Genomic DNA, 16030 nt, shown 5'->3' with positions numbered 1-16030 from the left:
TTGCATTTTTGTACCATGTCCCTCGCATCCCAAGCTTAAGCCGCCAAAGTTGGCAGAGCTTGTGCAACCCCGCCAACAGCCCTACCACCCCAAAAGAAAATTGGGCAGGGATTCCCGCCTCCGCTTCCGAAACGGGCTTCCAAACGGGCGATGCCCTGACGGGTCAGCCAGTCACCGTCTAGGCCCGGTACACCCCTGTGAATAATAGAGCGTCCAACCTCAAATCAGGCTACAGGGCCCTTCAGCCCATAGAAGGAGAACCTGTCAACAAACGGGGCGAGGGCAATGCTCGGGCCCCTTGCGAAGCCTTTGCCAAGCTCCAAAGGCTGCACTTTCCCAGCAGACCACAGCTCTGTATGCAAATCAAGCAGCTACGACCCCTCCCTCCCCTGCTTTTCTCCTCCAAACCGGTACGCAACCATTTCTGCAGCCCTCTGCCCCAGGGTCCCGGGCAAGGTCTTGGTCTGATGAGGCTAGGGATGGTGGGCGAGCTCGGCTTTGGCAGGGCGACAGGACTAATATTTTCTCTACAGCTTTGGAAGAAAGAAAGCTTCCTTTTTGGGGCACAGGCCCACTTCTAGCGGCGACAGCTTCCGGTAAGGGACCATGCTGAAAAGATGCTTGGAGTTACCGCCAGGGGAGCCACGCCGCTATTGCCTGTGAGTGAAGCTACATTTGAAAGAAATATTTTTTGAGACGCAGTTGTTTGAATTTCTGTAAAAATGTCATTCAGTAAAAGCCTCTCTTCCCTGACCGGGAATCGAACCCGGGCCGCGTCGGTGAGAGCGCCGAATCCTAACCACTAGACCACCAGGGAGACCGCTGGACAGCTCGGGAAGGCCGGGCAGTGGTGTCCGAGTGCACAATGCCTGCAGGTGCCTCAAAGGCCAGTCCATTGGGGGACTGGGAAGAGAGGGGGAGGGCCCAGCAGATAGGTTCTCTCCAGCGGTGAAAAAGGAAGCTGCCTTTTTTGCGTCAAGGGCAGTCTTTCCGCAGCGACAGGAGAATGAATGGGACTCTGCCATAAACACGTTTTGCGTCGCGCTGAGGGCACTTCCTCCATTTTGTGCACGCAAATCTGCATCTGGGAGCAAGATTTCCGGTCGCCAGTTAACTGCATTGCTGTAAATAAAAATGTCAGTTGTTAAAAGAGCTCCTTCCCTGACCGGGAATCGAACCCGGGCCGCGGCGGTGAGAGCGCCGAATCCTAACCACTAGACCACCAGGGACGGTGGGTGCACCCCGTTGCGTGTCGCTCAGATGGTGGCGTCCGAGTCCAAAGGCTGAGGGCCTCTGCTACAATGGGCACCAGTGCCTGCAGGTCTTCGGGGGCCGTTTCTGCTAATAAATAAATAAATAAAGAAATAAAGAAAGAAAGAAAGAAAGAAAACAAAAACACTTGTGATGGTCTGCGAAAAGGGGAGCTTAGAGATTGAAGACAGCATCACTTTGGGAACGTTTGCGCTTTCACTTCCAAGCGCTGATATTCCTGTCTTGCTCTCCTGAAAGGACAGCCTTCCTCGCTATGAGCTTTTGTGGGTCAGTGCTGAAGCTCCCCCTAGAGGCTGCCGCTGAAGATGCACACTCACAACTAACCCTCCTTAGGAGAACTGCTTCGTGGGAGAGCACGTTTATTAAAAGGCGGCAGGCCATGATTGCCTGCGAGACACAGCAGGGTTACCATGCAGAGTTCAAAGGGGGCTTTGCTTGTACAGCAAGTGCCGGAGGGCAAGAAGGGATGACATAGGAGCTGCCCTTTTTTCGGGCTCGCACACCAAGGCCTGCACCAGCCTTCGAGGCTCAGCCTGCCTCTGGACTGCCCTAGACCACCTTTACTCAAAGCACACACTCTGGTCGGGGACTCGAAGCCAGGCCCGTGGCAGTGAAAGCACCAAATCCTCACCACTAGGCCACCGGGGAAACGACTGCAGCACCCGGGAGGTTTCCGCAACCGTACTTGCAGTCAGCTGGAGGCTATTGTAATGCTGTTAAGTGAGAGACGTTTGCCGCTCGCAAGCCAATTCCATCCAACCTCCTTCAGGGGGCACTCTGGGCTGGTTTTCCACTTGTTCGCCTGCTGCTGAAACAGCAAAGATTCAATTCGAAGCCCTTTGCAGCAGCTCACCAGGATGGCCGAGTGGTTAAGGCGTTGGACTTAAGATCCAATGGACAAGTGTCCGCGTGGGTTCGAGCCCCACTCCTGGTACAGGTTTTTACTCTTCTTACCTAAATGCGGCAGCAGCTTCGCACAAGCCCTTTCCTGCTGTCTGTAGGCAGTGCCCCTACCTCAAAGCCCTGAGGCTTGAGTTCACCTGAAAAGAGCAACAAGGAATCGTTGCCCGTAGACTCTTTTCCTGGAAAACCTTTGCATTTTTGTACCATGTCCCTCGCATCCCAAGCTTAAGCCGCCAAAGTTGGCAGAGCTTGTGCAACCCCGCCAACAGCCCTACCACCCCAAAAGAAAATTGGGCAGGGATTCCCGCCTCCGCTTCCGAAACGGGCTTCCAAACGGGCGATGCCCTGACGGGTCAGCCAGTCACCGTCTAGGCCCGGTACACCCCTGTGAATAATAGAGCGTCCAACCTCAAATCAGGCTACAGGGCCCTTCAGCCCATAGAAGGAGAACCTGTCAACAAACGGGGCGAGGGCAATGCTCGGGCCCCTTGCGAAGCCTTTGCCAAGCTCCAAAGGCTGCACTTTCCCAGCAGACCACAGCTCTGTATGCAAATCAAGCAGCTACGACCCCTCCCTCCCCTGCTTTTCTCCTCCAAACCGGTACGCAACCATTTCTGCAGCCCTCTGCCCCAGGGTCCCGGGCAAGGTCTTGGTCTGATGAGGCTAGGGATGGTGGGCGAGCTCGGCTTTGGCAGGGCGACAGGACTAATATTTTCTCTACAGCTTTGGAAGAAAGAAAGCTTCCTTTTTGGGGCACAGGCCCACTTCTAGCGGCGACAGCTTCCGGTAAGGGACCATGCTGAAAAGATGCTTGGAGTTACCGCCAGGGGAGCCACGCCGCTATTGCCTGTGAGTGAAGCTACATTTGAAAGAAATATTTTTTGAGACGCAGTTGTTTGAATTTCTGTAAAAATGTCATTCAGTAAAAGCCTCTCTTCCCTGACCGGGAATCGAACCCGGGCCGCGGCGGTGAGAGCGCCGAATCCTAACCACTAGACCACCAGGGAGACCGCTGGACAGCTCGGGAAGGCCGGGCAGTGGTGTCCGAGTGCACAATGCCTGCAGGTGCCTCAAAGGCCAGTCCATTGGGGGACTGGGAAGAGAGGGGGAGGGCCGAGCAGATAGGTTCTCTCCAGCGGTGAAAAAGGAAGCTGCCTTTTTTGCGTCAAGGGCAGTCTTTCCGCAGCGACAGGAGAATGAATGGGACTCTGCCATAAACACGTTTTGCGTCGCGCTGAGGGCACTTCCTCCATTTAGTGCACGCAAATCTGCATCTGGGAGCAAGATTTCCGGTCGCCAGTTAACTGCATTGCTGTAAATAAAAATGTCAGTTGTTAAAAGAGCTCCTTCCCTGACCGGGAATCGAACCCGGGCCGCGGCGGTGAGAGCGCCGAATCCTAACCACTAGACCACCAGGGACGGTGGGTGCACCCCGTTGCGTGTCGCTCAGATGGTGGCGTCCGAGTCCAAAGGCTGAGGGCCTCTGCTACAATGGGCACCAGTGCCTGCAGGTCTTCGGGGGCCGTTTCTGCTAATAAATAAATAAATAAAGAAAGAAAGAAAGAAAGAAAGAAAGAAAGAAAACAAAAACACTTGTGATGGTCTGCGAAAAGGGGAGCTTAGAGATTGAAGACAGCATCACTTTGGGAACGTTTGCGCTTTCACTTCCAAGCGCTGATATTCCTGTCTTGCTCTCCTGAAAGGACAGCCTTCCTCGCTATGAGCTTTTGTGGGTCAGTGCTGAAGCTCCCCCTAGAGGCTGCCGCTGAAGATGCACACTCACAACTAACCCTCCTTAGGAGAACTGCTTCGTGGGAGAGCACGTTTATTAAAAGGCGGCAGGCCATGATTGCCTGCGAGACACAGCAGGGTTACCATGCAGAGTTCAAAGGGGGCTTTGCTTGTACAGCAAGTGCCGGAGGGCAAGAAGGGATGACATAGGAGCTGCCCTTTTTTCGGGCTCGCACACCAAGGCCTGCACCAGCCTTCGAGGCTCAGCCTGCCTCTGGACTGCCCTAGACCACCTTTACTCAAAGCACACACCCTGGTCGGGGACTCGAAGCCAGGCCCGTGGCAGTGAAAGCACCAAATCCTCACCACTAGGCCACCGGGGAAACGACTGCAGCACCCGGGAGGTTTCCGCAACCGTACTTGCAGTCAGCTGGAGGCTATTGTAATGCTGTTAAGTGAGAGACGTTTGCCGCTCGCAAGCCAATTCCATCCAACCTCCTGCAGGGGGCACTCTGGGCTGGTTTTCCACTTGTTCGCCTGCTGCTGAAACAGCAAAGATTCAATTCGAAGCCCTTTGCAGCAGCTCACCAGGATGGCCGAGTGGTTAAGGCGTTGGACTTAAGATCCAATGGACAAGTGTCCGCGTGGGTTCGAGCCCCACTCCTGGTACAGGTTTTTACTCTTCTTATCTAAATGCGGCAGCAGCTTCGCACAAGCCCTTTCCTGCTGTCTGTAGGCAGTGCCCCTACCTCAAAGCCCTGAGGCTTGAGTTCACCTGAAAAGAGCAACAAGGAATCGTTGCCCGTAGACTCTTTTCCTGGAAAACCTTTGCATTTTTGTACCATGTCCCTCGCATCCCAAGCTTAAGCCGCCAAAGTTGGCAGAGCTTGTGCAACCCCGCCAACAGCCCTACCACCCCAAAAGAAAATTGGGCAGGGATTCCCGCCTCCGCTTCCTCACGGCTTCCGAAACGGGCTTCCAAACGGGCGATGCCCTGACGGGTCAGCCAGTCACCGTCTAGGCCCGGTACACCCCTGTGAATAATAGAGCGTCCAACCTCAAATCAGGCTACAGGGCCCTTCAGCCCATAGAAGGAGAACCTGTCAACAAACGGGGCGAGGGCAATGCTCGGGCCCCTTGCGAAGCCTTTGCCAAGCTCCAAAGGCTGCACTTTCCCAGCAGACCACAGCTCTGTATGCAAATCAAGCAGCTACGACCCCTCCCTCCCCTGCTTTTCTCCTCCAAACCGGTACGCAACCATTTCTGCAGCCCTCTGCCCCAGGGTCCCGGGCAAGGTCTTGGTCTGATGAGGCTAGGGATGGTGGGCGAGCTCGGCTTTGGCAGGGCGACAGGACTAATATTTTCTCTACAGCTTTGGAAGAAAGAAAGCTTCCTTTTTGGGGCACAGGCCCACTTCTAGCGGCGACAGCTTCCGGTAAGGGACCATGCTGAAAAGATGCTTGGAGTTACCGCCAGGGGAGCCACGCCGCTATTGCCTGTGAGTGAAGCTACATTTGAAAGAAATATTTTTTGAGACGCAGTTGTTTGAATTTCTGTAAAAATGTCATTCAGTAAAAGCCTCTCTTCCCTGACCGGGAATCGAACCCGGGCCACGGCGGTGAGAGCGCCGAATCCTAACCACTAGACCACCAGGGAGACCGCTGGACAGCTCGGGAAGGCCGGGCAGTGGTGTCCGAGTGCACAATGCCTGCAGGTGCCTCAAAGGCCAGTCCATTGGGGGACTGGGAAGAGAGGGGGAGGGCCGAGCAGATAGGTTCTCTCCAGCGGTGAAAAAGGAAGCTGCCTTTTTTGCGTCAAGGGCAGTCTTTCCGCAGCGACAGGAGAATGAATGGGACTCTGCCATAAACACGTTTTGCGTCGCGCTGAGGGCACTTCCTCCATTTTGTGCACGCAAATCTGCATCTGGGAGCAAGATTTCCGGTCGCCAGTTAACTGCATTGCTGTAAATAAAAATGTCAGTTGTTAAAAGAGCTCCTTCCCTGACCGGGAATCGAACCCGGGCCGCGGCGGTGAGAGCGCCGAATCCTAACCACTAGACCACCAGGGACTGTGGGTGCACCCCGTTGCGTGTCGCTCAGATGGTGGCGTCCGAGTCCAAAGGCTGAGGGCCTCTGCTACAATGGGCACCAGTGCCTGCAGGTCTTCGGGGGCCGTTTCTGCTAATAAATAAATAAATAAAGAAATAAAGAAAGAAAGAAAGAAAGAAAACAAAAACACTTGTGATGGTCTGCGAAAAGGGGAGCTTAGAGATTGAAGACAGCATCACTTTGGGAACGTTTGCGCTTTCACTTCCAAGCGCTGATATTCCTGTCTTGCTCTCCTGAAAGGACAGCCTTCCTCGCTATGAGCTTTTGTGGGTCAGTGCTGAAGCTCCCCCTAGAGGCTGCCGCTGAAGATGCACACTCACAACTAACCCTCCTTAGGAGAACTGCTTCGTGGGAGAGCACGTTTATTAAAAGGCGGCAGGCCATGATTGCCTGCGAGACACAGCAGGGTTACCATGCAGAGTTCAAAGGGGGCTTTGCTTGTACAGCAAGTGCCGGAGGGCAAGAAGGGATGACATAGGAGCTGCCCTTTTTTCGGGCTCGCACACCAAGGCCTGCACCAGCCTTCGAGGCTCAGCCTGCCTCTGGACTGCCCTAGACCACCTTTACTCAAAGCACACACTCTGGTCGGGGACTCGAAGCCAGGCCCGTGGCAGTGAAAGCACCAAATCCTCACCACTAGGCCACCGGGGAAACGACTGCAGCACCCGGGAGGTTTCCGCAACCGTACTTGCAGTCAGCTGGAGGCTATTGTAATGCTGTTAAGTGAGAGACGTTTGCCGCTCGCAAGCCAATTCCATCCAACCTCCTGCAGGGGGCACTCTGGGCTGGTTTTCCACTTGTTCGCCTGCTGCTGAAACAGCAAAGATTCAATTCGAAGCCCTTTGCAGCAGCTCACCAGGATGGCCGAGTGGTTAAGGCGTTGGACTTAAGATCCAATGGACAAGTGTCCGCGTGGGTTCGAGCCCCACTCCTGGTACAGGTTTTTACTCTTCTTACCTAAATGCGGCAGCAGCTTCGCACAAGCCCTTTCCTGCTGTCTGTAGGCAGTGCCCCTACCTCAAAGCCCTGAGGCTTGAGTTCACCTGAAAAGAGCAACAAGGAATCGTTGCCCGTAGACTCTTTTCCTGGAAAACCTTTGCATTTTTGTACCATGTCCCTCGCATCCCAAGCTTAAGCCGCCAAAGTTGGCAGAGCTTGTGCAACCCCGCCAACAGCCCTACCACCCCAAAAGAAAATTGGGCAGGGATTCCCGCCTCCGCTTCCGAAACGGGCTTCCAAACGGGCGATGCCCTGACGGGTCAGCCAGTCACCGTCTAGGCCCGGTACACCCCTGTGAATAATAGAGCGTCCAACCTCAAATCAGGCTACAGGGCCCTTCAGCCCATAGAAGGAGAACCTGTCAACAAACGGGGCGAGGGCAATGCTCGGGCCCCTTGCGAAGCCTTTGCCAAGCTCCAAAGGCTGCACTTTCCCAGCAGACCACAGCTCTGTATGCAAATCAAGCAGCTACGACCCCTCCCTCCCCTGCTTTTCTCCTCCAAACCGGTACGCAACCATTTCTGCAGCCCTCTGCCCCAGGGTCCCGGGCAAGGTCTTGGTCTGATGAGGCTAGGGATGGTGGGCGAGCTCGGCTTTGGCAGGGCGACAGGACTAATATTTTCTCTACAGCTTTGGAAGAAAGAAAGCTTCCTTTTTGGGGCACAGGCCCACTTCTAGCGGCGACAGCTTCCGGTAAGGGACCATGCTGAAAAGATGCTTGGAGTTACCGCCAGGGGAGCCACGCCGCTATTGCCTGTGAGTGAAGCTACATTTGAAAGAAATATTTTTTGAGACGCAGTTGTTTGAATTTCTGTAAAAATGTCATTCAGTAAAAGCCTCTCTTCCCTGACCGGGAATCGAACCCGGGCCGCGGCGGTGAGAGCGCCGAATCCTAACCACTAGACCACCAGGGAGACCGCTGGACAACTCGGGAAGGCCGGGCAGTGGTGTCCGAGTGCACAATGCCTGCAGGTGCCTCAAAGGCCAGTCCATTGGGGGACTGGGAAGAGAGGGGGAGGGCCGAGCAGATAGGTTCTCTCCAGCGGTGAAAAAGGAAGCTGCCTTTTTTGCGTCAAGGGCAGTCTTTCCGCAGCGACAGGAGAATGAATGGGACTCTGCCATAAACACGTTTTGCGTCGCGCTGAGGGCACTTCCTCCATTTTGTGCACGCAAATCTGCATCTGGGAGCAAGATTTCCGGTCGCCAGTTAACTGCATTGCTGTAAATAAAAATGTCAGTTGTTAAAAGAGCTCCTTCCCTGACCGGGAATCGAACCCAGGCCGCGGCGGTGAGAGCGCCGAATCCTAACCACTAGACCACCAGGGACGGTGGGTGCACCCCGTTGCGTGTCGCTCAGATGGTGGCGTCCGAGTCCAAAGGCTGAGGGCCTCTGCTACAATGGGCACCAGTGCCTGCAGGTCTTCGGGGGCCGTTTCTGCTAATAAATAAAGAAATAAAGAAAGAAAGAAAGAAAGAAAGAAAACAAAAACACTTGTGATGGTCTGCGAAAAGGGGAGCTTAGAGATTGAAGACAGCATCACTTTGGGAACGTTTGCGCTTTCACTTCCAAGCGCTGATATTCCTGTCTTGCTCTCCTGAAAGGACAGCCTTCCTCGCTATGAGCTTTTGTGGGTCAGTGCTGAAGCTCCCCCTAGAGGCTGCCGCTGAAGATGCACACTCACAACTAACCCTCCTTAGGAGAACTGCTTCGTGGGAGAGCACGTTTATTAAAAGGCGGCAGGCCATGATTGCCTGCGAGACACAGCAGGGTTACCATGCAGAGTTCAAAGGGGGCTTTGCTTGTACAGCAAGTGCCGGAGGGCAAGAAGGGATGACATAGGAGCTGCCCTTTTTTCGGGCTCGCACACCAAGGCCTGCACCAGCCTTCGAGGCTCAGCCTGCCTCTGGACTGCCCTAGACCACCTTTACTCAAAGCACACACTCTGGTCGGGGACTCGAAGCCAGGCCCGTGGCAGTGAAAGCACCAAATCCTCACCACTAGGCCACCGGGGAAACGACTGCAGCACCCGGGAGGTTTCCGCAACCGTACTTGCAGTCAGCTGGAGGCTATTGTAATGCTGTTAAGTGAGAGACGTTTGCCGCTCGCAAGCCAATTCCATCCAACCTCCTGCAGGGGGCACTCTGGGCTGGTTTTCCACTTGTTCGCCTGCTGCTGAAACAGCAAAGATTCAATTCGAAGCCCTTTGCAGCAGCTCACCAGGATGGCCGAGTGGTTAAGGCGTTGGACTTAAGATCCAATGGACAAGTGTCCGCGTGGGTTCGAGCCCCACTCCTGGTACAGGTTTTTACTCTTCTTACCTAAATGCGGCAGCAGCTTCGCACAAGCCCTTTCCTGCTGTCTGTAGGCAGTGCCCCTACCTCAAAGCCCTGAGGCTTGAGTTCACCTGAAAAGAGCAACAAGGAATCGTTGCCCGTAGACTCTTTTCCTGGAAAACCTTTGCATTTTTGTACCATGTCCCTCGCATCCCAAGCTTAAGCCGCCAAAGTTGGCAGAGCTTGTGCAACCCCGCCAACAGCCCTACCACCCCAAAAGAAAATTGGGCAGGGATTCCCGCCTCCGCTTCCGAAACGGGCTTCCAAACGGGCGATGCCCTGACGGGTCAGCCAGTCACCGTCTAGGCCCGGTACACCCCTGTGAATAATAGAGCGTCCAACCTCAAATCAGGCTACAGGGCCCTTCAGCCCATAGAAGGAGAACCTGTCAACAAACGGGGCGAGGGCAATGCTCGGGCCCCTTGCGAAGCCTTTGCCAAGCTCCAAAGGCTGCACTTTCCCAGCAGACCACAGCTCTGTATGCAAATCAAGCAGCTACGACCCCTCCCTCCCCTGCTTTTCTCCTCCAAACCGGTACGCAACCATTTCTGCAGCCCTCTGCCCCAGGGTCCCGGGCAAGGTCTTGGTCTGATGAGGCTAGGGATGGTGGGCGAGCTCGGCTTTGGCAGGGCGACAGGACTAATATTTTCTCTACAGCTTTGGAAGAAAGAAAGCTTCCTTTTTGGGGCACAGGCCCACTTCTAGCGGCGACAGCTTCCGGTAAGGGACCATGCTGAAAAGATGCTTGGAGTTACCGCCAGGGGAGCCACGCCGCTATTGCCTGTGAGTGAAGCTACATTTGAAAGAAATATTTTTTGAGACGCAGTTGTTTGAATTTCTGTAAAAATGTCATTCAGTAAAAGCCTCTCTTCCCTGACCGGGAATCGAACCCGGGCCGCGGCGGTGAGAGCGCCGAATCCTAACCACTAGACCACCAGGGAGACCGCTGGACAACTCGGGAAGGCCGGGCAGTGGTGTCCGAGTGCACAATGCCTGCAGGTGCCTCAAAGGCCAGTCCATTGGGGGACTGGGAAGAGAGGGGGAGGGCCGAGCAGATAGGTTCTCTCCAGCGGTGAAAAAGGAAGCTGCCTTTTTTGCGTCAAGGGCAGTCTTTCCGCAGCGACAGGAGAATGAATGGGACTCTGCCATAAACACGTTTTGCGTCGCGCTGAGGGCACTTCCTCCATTTTGTGCACGCAAATCTGCATCTGGGAGCAAGATTTCCGGTCGCCAGTTAACTGCATTGCTGTAAATAAAAATGTCAGTTGTTAAAAGAGCTCCTTCCCTGACCGGGAATCGAACCCAGGCCGCGGCGGTGAGAGCGCCGAATCCTAACCACTAGACCACCAGGGACGGTGGGTGCACCCCGTTGCGTGTCGCTCAGATGGTGGCGTCCGAGTCCAAAGGCTGAGGGCCTCTGCTACAATGGGCACCAGTGCCTGCAGGTCTTCGGGGGCCGTTTCTGCTAATAAATAAAGAAATAAAGAAAGAAAGAAAGAAAGAAAGAAAACAAAAACACTTGTGATGGTCTGCGAAAAGGGGAGCTTAGAGATTGAAGACAGCATCACTTTGGGAACGTTTGCGCTTTCACTTCCAAGCGCTGATATTCCTGTCTTGCTCTCCTGAAAGGACAGCCTTCCTCGCTATGAGCTTTTGTGGGTCAGTGCTGAAGCTCCCCCTAGAGGCTGCCGCTGAAGATGCACACTCACAACTAACCCTCCTTAGGAGAACTGCTTCGTGGGAGAGCACGTTTATTAAAAGGCGGCAGGCCATGATTGCCTGCGAGACACAGCAGGGTTACCATGCAGAGTTCAAAGGGGGCTTTGCTTGTACAGCAAGTGCCGGAGGGCAAGAAGGGATGACATAGGAGCTGCCCTTTTTTCGGGCTCGCACACCAAGGCCTGCACCAGCCTTCGAGGCTCAGCCTGCCTCTGGACTGCCCTAGACCACCTTTACTCAAAGCACACACTCTGGTCGGGGACTCGAAGCCAGGCCCGTGGCAGTGAAAGCACCAAATCCTCACCACTAGGCCACCGGGGAAACGACTGCAGCACCCGGGAGGTTTCCGCAACCGTACTTGCAGTCAGCTGGAGGCTATTGTAATGCTGTTAAGTGAGAGACGTTTGCCGCTCGCAAGCCAATTCCATCCAACCTCCTGCAGGGGGCACTCTGGGCTGGTTTTCCACTTGTTCGCCTGCTGCTGAAACAGCAAAGATTCAATTCGAAGCCCTTTGCAGCAGCTCACCAGGATGGCCGAGTGGTTAAGGCGTTGGACTTAAGATCCAATGGACAAGTGTCCGCGTGGGTTCGAGCCCCACTCCTGGTACAGGTTTTTACTCTTCTTACCTAAATGCGGCAGCAGCTTCGCACAAGCCCTTTCCTGCTGTCTGTAGGCAGTGCCCCTACCTCAAAGCCCTGAGGCTTGAGTTCACCTGAAAAGAGCAACAAGGAATCGTTGCCCGTAGACTCTTTTCCTGGAAAACCTTTGCATTTTTGTACCATGTCCCTCGCATCCCAAGCTTAAGCCGCCAAAGTTGGCAGAGCTTGTGCAACCCCGCCAACAGCCCTACCACCCCAAAAGAAAATTGGGCAGGGATTCCCGCCTCCGCTTCCTCACGGCTTCCGAAACGGGCTTCCAAACGGGCGATGCCCTGACGGGTCAGCCAGTCACCGTCTAGGCCCGGTACACCCCTGTGAATAATAGAGCGTCCAACCTCAAATCAGGCTACAGGGCCCTTCAGCCCATAGAAGGAGAACCTGTCAACAAACGGGGCGAGGGCAATGCTCGGGCCCCTTGCGAAGCCTTTGCCAAGCTCCAAAGGCTGCACTTTCCCAGCAGACCACAGCTCTGTATGCAAATCAAGCAGCTACGACCCCTCCCTCCCCTGCTTTTCTCCTCCAAACCGGTACGCAACCATTTCTGCAGCCCTCTGCCCCAGGGTCCCGGGCAAGGTCTTGGTCTGATGAGGCTAGGGATGGTGGGCGAGCTCGGCTTTGGCAGGGCGACAGGACTAATATTTTCTCTACAGCTTTGGAAGAAAGAAAGCTTCCTTTTTGGGGCACAGGCCCACTTCTAGCGGCGACAGCTTCCGGTAAGGGACCATGCTGAAAAGATGCTTAGAGTTACCGCCAGGGGAGCCACGCCGCTATTGCCTGTGAGTGAAGCTACATTTGAAAGAAATATTTTTTGAGACGCAGTTGTTTGAATTTCTGTAAAAATGTCATTCAGTAAAAGCCTCTCTTCCCTGACCGGGAATCGAACCCGGGCCGCGGCGGTGAGAGCGCCGAATCCTAACCACTAGACCACCAGGGAGACCGCTGGACAGCTCGGGAAGGCCGGGCAGTGGTGTCCGAGTGCACAATGCCTGCAGGTGCCTCAAAGGCCAGTCCATTGGGGGACTGGGAAGAGAGGGGGAGGGCCGAGCAGATAGGTTCTCTCCAGCGGTGAAAAAGGAAGCTGCCTTTTTTGCGTCAAGGGCAGTCTTTCCGCAGCGACAGGAGAATGAATGGGACTCTGCCATAAACACGTTTTGCGTCGCGCTGAGGGCACTTCCTCCATTTAGTGCACGCAAATCTGCATCTGGGAGCAAGATTTCCGGTCGCCAGTTAACTGCATTGCTGTAAATAAAAATGTCAGTTGTTAAAAGAGCTCCTTCCCTGACCGGGAATCGAACCCGGGCCGCGGCGGTGAGAGCGCCGAATCCTAACCACTAGACCACCAGGGACGGTGGGTGCACCCCGTTGCGTGTCGCTCAGATGGTGGCGTCCGAGTCCAAAGGCTGAGGGCCTCTGCTACAATGGGCACCAGTGCCTGCAGGTCTTCGGGGGCCGTTTCTGCTAATAAATAAATAAATAAAGAAATAAAGAAAGAAAGAAAGAAAGAAAACAAAAACACTTGTGATGGTCTGCGAAAAGGGGAGCTTAGAGATTGAAGACAGCATCACTTTGGGAACGTTTGCGCTTTCACTTCCAAGCGCTGATATTCCTGTCTTGCTCTCCTGAAAGGACAGCCTTCCTCGCTATGAGCTTTTGTGGGTCAGTGCTGAAGCTCCCCCTAGAGGCTGCCGCTGAAGATGCACACTCACAACTAACCCTCCTTAGGAGAACTGCTTCGTGGGAGAGCACGTTTATTAAAAGGCGGCAGGCCATGATTGCCTGCGAGACACAGCAGGGTTACCATGCAGAGTTCAAAGGGGGCTTTGCTTGTACAGCAAGTGCCGGAGGGCAAGAAGGGATGACATAGGAGCTGCCCTTTTTTCGGGCTCGCACACCAAGGCCTGCACCAGCCTTCGAGGCTCAGCCTGCCTCTGGACTGCCCTAGACCACCTTTACTCAAAGCACACACCCTGGTCGGGGACTCGAAGCCAGGCCCGTGGCAGTGAAAGCACCAAATCCTCACCACTAGGCCACCGGGGAAACGACTGCAGCACCCGGGAGGTTTCCGCAACCGTACTTGCAGTCAGCTGGAGGCTATTGTAATGCTGTTAAGTGAGAGACGTTTGCCGCTCGCAAGCCAATTCCATCCAACCTCCTGCAGGGGGCACTCTGGGCTGGTTTTCCACTTGTTCGCCTGCTGCTGAAACAGCAAAGATTCAATTCGAAGCCCTTTGCAGCAGCTCACCAGGATGGCCGAGTGGTTAAGGCGTTGGACTTAAGATCCAATGGACAAGTGTCCGCGTGGGTTCGAGCCCCACTCCTGGTACAGGTTTTTACTCTTCTTATCTAAATGCGGCAGCAGCTTCGCACAAGCCCTTTCCTGCTGTCTGTAGGCAGTGCCCCTACCTCAAAGCCCTGAGGCTTGAGTTCACCTGAAAAGAGCAACAAGGAATCGTTGCCCGTAGACTCTTTTCCTGGAAAACCTTTGCATTTTTGTACCATGTCCCTCGCATCCCAAGCTTAAGCCGCCAAAGTTGGCAGAGCTTGTGCAACCCCGCCAACAGCCCTACCACCCCAAAAGAAAATTGGGCAGGGATTCCCGCCTCCGCTTCCTCACGGCTTCCGAAACGGGCTTCCAAACGGGCGATGCCCTGACGGGTCAGCCAGTCACCGTCTAGGCCCGGTACACCCCTGTGAATAATAGAGCGTCCAACCTCAAATCAGGCTACAGGGCCCTTCAGCCCATAGAAGGAGAACCTGTCAACAAACGGGGCGAGGGCAATGCTCGGGCCCCTTGCGAAGCCTTTGCCAAGCTCCAAAGGCTGCACTTTCCCAGCAGACCACAGCTCTGTATGCAAATCAAGCAGCTACGACCCCTCCCTCCCCTGCTTTTCTCCTCCAAACTGGTACGCAACCATTTCTGCAGCCCTCTGCCCCAGGGTCCCGGGCAAGGTCTTGGTCTGATGAGGCTAGGGATGGTGGGCGAGCTCGGCTTTGGCAGGGCGACAGGACTAATATTTTCTCTACAGCTTTGGAAGAAAGAAAGCTTCCTTTTTGGGGCACAGGCCCACTTCTAGCGGCGACAGCTTCCGGTAAGGGACCATGCTGAAAAGATGCTTGGAGTTACCGCCAGGGGAGCCACGCCGCTATTGCCTGTGAGTGAAGCTACATTTGAAAGAAATATTTTTTGAGACGCAGTTGTTTGAATTTCTGTAAAAATGTCATTCAGTAAAAGCCTCTCTTCCCTGACCGGGAATCGAACCCGGGCCACGGCGGTGAGAGCGCCGAATCCTAACCACTAGACCACCAGGGAGACCGCTGGACAGCTCGGGAAGGCCGGGCAGTGGTGTCCGAGTGCACAATGCCTGCAGGTGCCTCAAAGGCCAGTCCATTGGGGGACTGGGAAGAGAGGGGGAGGGCCGAGCAGATAGGTTCTCTCCAGCGGTGAAAAAGGAAGCTGCCTTTTTTGCGTCAAGGGCAGTCTTTCCGCAGCGACAGGAGAATGAATGGGACTCTGCCATAAACACGTTTTGCGTCGCGCTGAGGGCACTTCCTCCATTTTGTGCACGCAAATCTGCATCTGGGAGCAAGATTTCCGGTCGCCAGTTAACTGCATTGCTGTAAATAAAAATGTCAGTTGTTAAAAGAGCTCCTTCCCTGACCGGGAATCGAACCCGGGCCGCGGCGGTGAGAGCGCCGAATCCTAACCACTAGACCACCAGGGACGGTGGGTGCACCCCGTTGCGTGTCGCTCAGATGGTGGCGTCCGAGTCCAAAGGCTGAGGGCCTCTGCTACAATGGGCACCAGTGCCTGCAGGTCTTCGGGGGCCGTTTCTGCTAATAAATAAATAAATAAAGAAATAAAGAAAGAAAGAAAGAAAGAAAACAAAAACACTTGTGATGGTCTGCGAAAAGGGGAGCTTAGAGATTGAAGACAGCATCACTTTGGGAACGTTTGCGCTTTCACTTCCAAGCGCTGATATTCCTGTCTTGCTCTCCTGAAAGGACAGCCTTCCTCGCTATGAGCTTTTGTGGGTCAGTGCTGAAGCTCCCCCTAGAGGCTGCCGCTGAAGATGCACACTCACAACTAACCCTCCTTAGGAGAACTGCTTCGTGGGAGAGCACGTTTATTAAAAGGCGGCAGGCCATGATTGCCTGCGAGACACAGCAGGGTTACCATGCAGAGTTCAAAGGGGGCTTTGCTTGTACAGCAAGTGCCGGAGGGCAAGAAGGGATGACATAGGAGCTGCCCTTTTTTCGGGCTCGCACACCAAGGCCTGCACCAGCCTTCGAGGCTCAGCCTGCCT

General features: G+C 54.6%; 20 non-coding genes across 20 annotated transcripts; 6 read left to right on the top strand and 14 right to left on the bottom strand.

Moving 5' to 3' along the window:
- Positions 1-745: 745 nt before the first annotated feature.
- On the bottom strand, positions 746-817 carry TRNAE-CUC (transfer RNA glutamic acid (anticodon CUC)). The gene has a single exon. It is a non-coding gene; the product is annotated as a tRNA-Glu (tRNA).
- Positions 818-1157: 340 nt separating this feature from the next.
- On the bottom strand, positions 1158-1229 carry TRNAE-CUC (transfer RNA glutamic acid (anticodon CUC)). The gene has a single exon. It is a non-coding gene; the product is annotated as a tRNA-Glu (tRNA).
- An 894-nt stretch (positions 1230-2123) lies between these two features.
- TRNAL-UAA (transfer RNA leucine (anticodon UAA)) lies at positions 2124-2206 on the top strand. Its single transcript has one exon. It is a non-coding gene; the product is annotated as a tRNA-Leu (tRNA).
- Positions 2207-3110: 904 nt separating this feature from the next.
- On the bottom strand, positions 3111-3182 carry TRNAE-CUC (transfer RNA glutamic acid (anticodon CUC)). Its single transcript has one exon. It is a non-coding gene; the product is annotated as a tRNA-Glu (tRNA).
- Positions 3183-3522: 340 nt separating this feature from the next.
- Positions 3523-3594, bottom strand: TRNAE-CUC (transfer RNA glutamic acid (anticodon CUC)). The gene has a single exon. It is a non-coding gene; the product is annotated as a tRNA-Glu (tRNA).
- Positions 3595-4492: 898 nt separating this feature from the next.
- TRNAL-UAA (transfer RNA leucine (anticodon UAA)) lies at positions 4493-4575 on the top strand. Its single transcript has one exon. It is a non-coding gene; the product is annotated as a tRNA-Leu (tRNA).
- A 915-nt stretch (positions 4576-5490) lies between these two features.
- Positions 5491-5562, bottom strand: TRNAE-CUC (transfer RNA glutamic acid (anticodon CUC)). Its single transcript has one exon. It is a non-coding gene; the product is annotated as a tRNA-Glu (tRNA).
- Positions 5563-5902: 340 nt separating this feature from the next.
- On the bottom strand, positions 5903-5974 carry TRNAE-CUC (transfer RNA glutamic acid (anticodon CUC)). Its single transcript has one exon. It is a non-coding gene; the product is annotated as a tRNA-Glu (tRNA).
- An 894-nt stretch (positions 5975-6868) lies between these two features.
- On the top strand, positions 6869-6951 carry TRNAL-UAA (transfer RNA leucine (anticodon UAA)). Its single transcript has one exon. It is a non-coding gene; the product is annotated as a tRNA-Leu (tRNA).
- A 904-nt stretch (positions 6952-7855) lies between these two features.
- On the bottom strand, positions 7856-7927 carry TRNAE-CUC (transfer RNA glutamic acid (anticodon CUC)). Its single transcript has one exon. It is a non-coding gene; the product is annotated as a tRNA-Glu (tRNA).
- A 340-nt stretch (positions 7928-8267) lies between these two features.
- On the bottom strand, positions 8268-8339 carry TRNAE-CUC (transfer RNA glutamic acid (anticodon CUC)). Its single transcript has one exon. It is a non-coding gene; the product is annotated as a tRNA-Glu (tRNA).
- An 890-nt stretch (positions 8340-9229) lies between these two features.
- TRNAL-UAA (transfer RNA leucine (anticodon UAA)) lies at positions 9230-9312 on the top strand. Its single transcript has one exon. It is a non-coding gene; the product is annotated as a tRNA-Leu (tRNA).
- A 904-nt stretch (positions 9313-10216) lies between these two features.
- TRNAE-CUC (transfer RNA glutamic acid (anticodon CUC)) lies at positions 10217-10288 on the bottom strand. The gene has a single exon. It is a non-coding gene; the product is annotated as a tRNA-Glu (tRNA).
- A 340-nt stretch (positions 10289-10628) lies between these two features.
- Positions 10629-10700, bottom strand: TRNAE-CUC (transfer RNA glutamic acid (anticodon CUC)). The gene has a single exon. It is a non-coding gene; the product is annotated as a tRNA-Glu (tRNA).
- An 890-nt stretch (positions 10701-11590) lies between these two features.
- TRNAL-UAA (transfer RNA leucine (anticodon UAA)) lies at positions 11591-11673 on the top strand. Its single transcript has one exon. It is a non-coding gene; the product is annotated as a tRNA-Leu (tRNA).
- Positions 11674-12588: 915 nt separating this feature from the next.
- TRNAE-CUC (transfer RNA glutamic acid (anticodon CUC)) lies at positions 12589-12660 on the bottom strand. Its single transcript has one exon. It is a non-coding gene; the product is annotated as a tRNA-Glu (tRNA).
- Positions 12661-13000: 340 nt separating this feature from the next.
- On the bottom strand, positions 13001-13072 carry TRNAE-CUC (transfer RNA glutamic acid (anticodon CUC)). Its single transcript has one exon. It is a non-coding gene; the product is annotated as a tRNA-Glu (tRNA).
- Positions 13073-13966: 894 nt separating this feature from the next.
- TRNAL-UAA (transfer RNA leucine (anticodon UAA)) lies at positions 13967-14049 on the top strand. Its single transcript has one exon. It is a non-coding gene; the product is annotated as a tRNA-Leu (tRNA).
- Positions 14050-14964: 915 nt separating this feature from the next.
- On the bottom strand, positions 14965-15036 carry TRNAE-CUC (transfer RNA glutamic acid (anticodon CUC)). Its single transcript has one exon. It is a non-coding gene; the product is annotated as a tRNA-Glu (tRNA).
- A 340-nt stretch (positions 15037-15376) lies between these two features.
- On the bottom strand, positions 15377-15448 carry TRNAE-CUC (transfer RNA glutamic acid (anticodon CUC)). The gene has a single exon. It is a non-coding gene; the product is annotated as a tRNA-Glu (tRNA).
- Between the last annotated feature and the right edge of the window lie 582 nt (positions 15449-16030).

The sequence above is a fragment of the Ambystoma mexicanum genome, chromosome 5p (genome assembly GCF_040938575.1).
Source record: "Ambystoma mexicanum isolate Mex_15411 chromosome 5p, UKY_AmexF1_1, whole genome shotgun sequence".
NCBI lineage: Eukaryota > Metazoa > Chordata > Amphibia > Caudata > Ambystomatidae > Ambystoma > Ambystoma mexicanum.
This window is presented reverse-complemented; position numbering and strand designations above follow the sequence as displayed.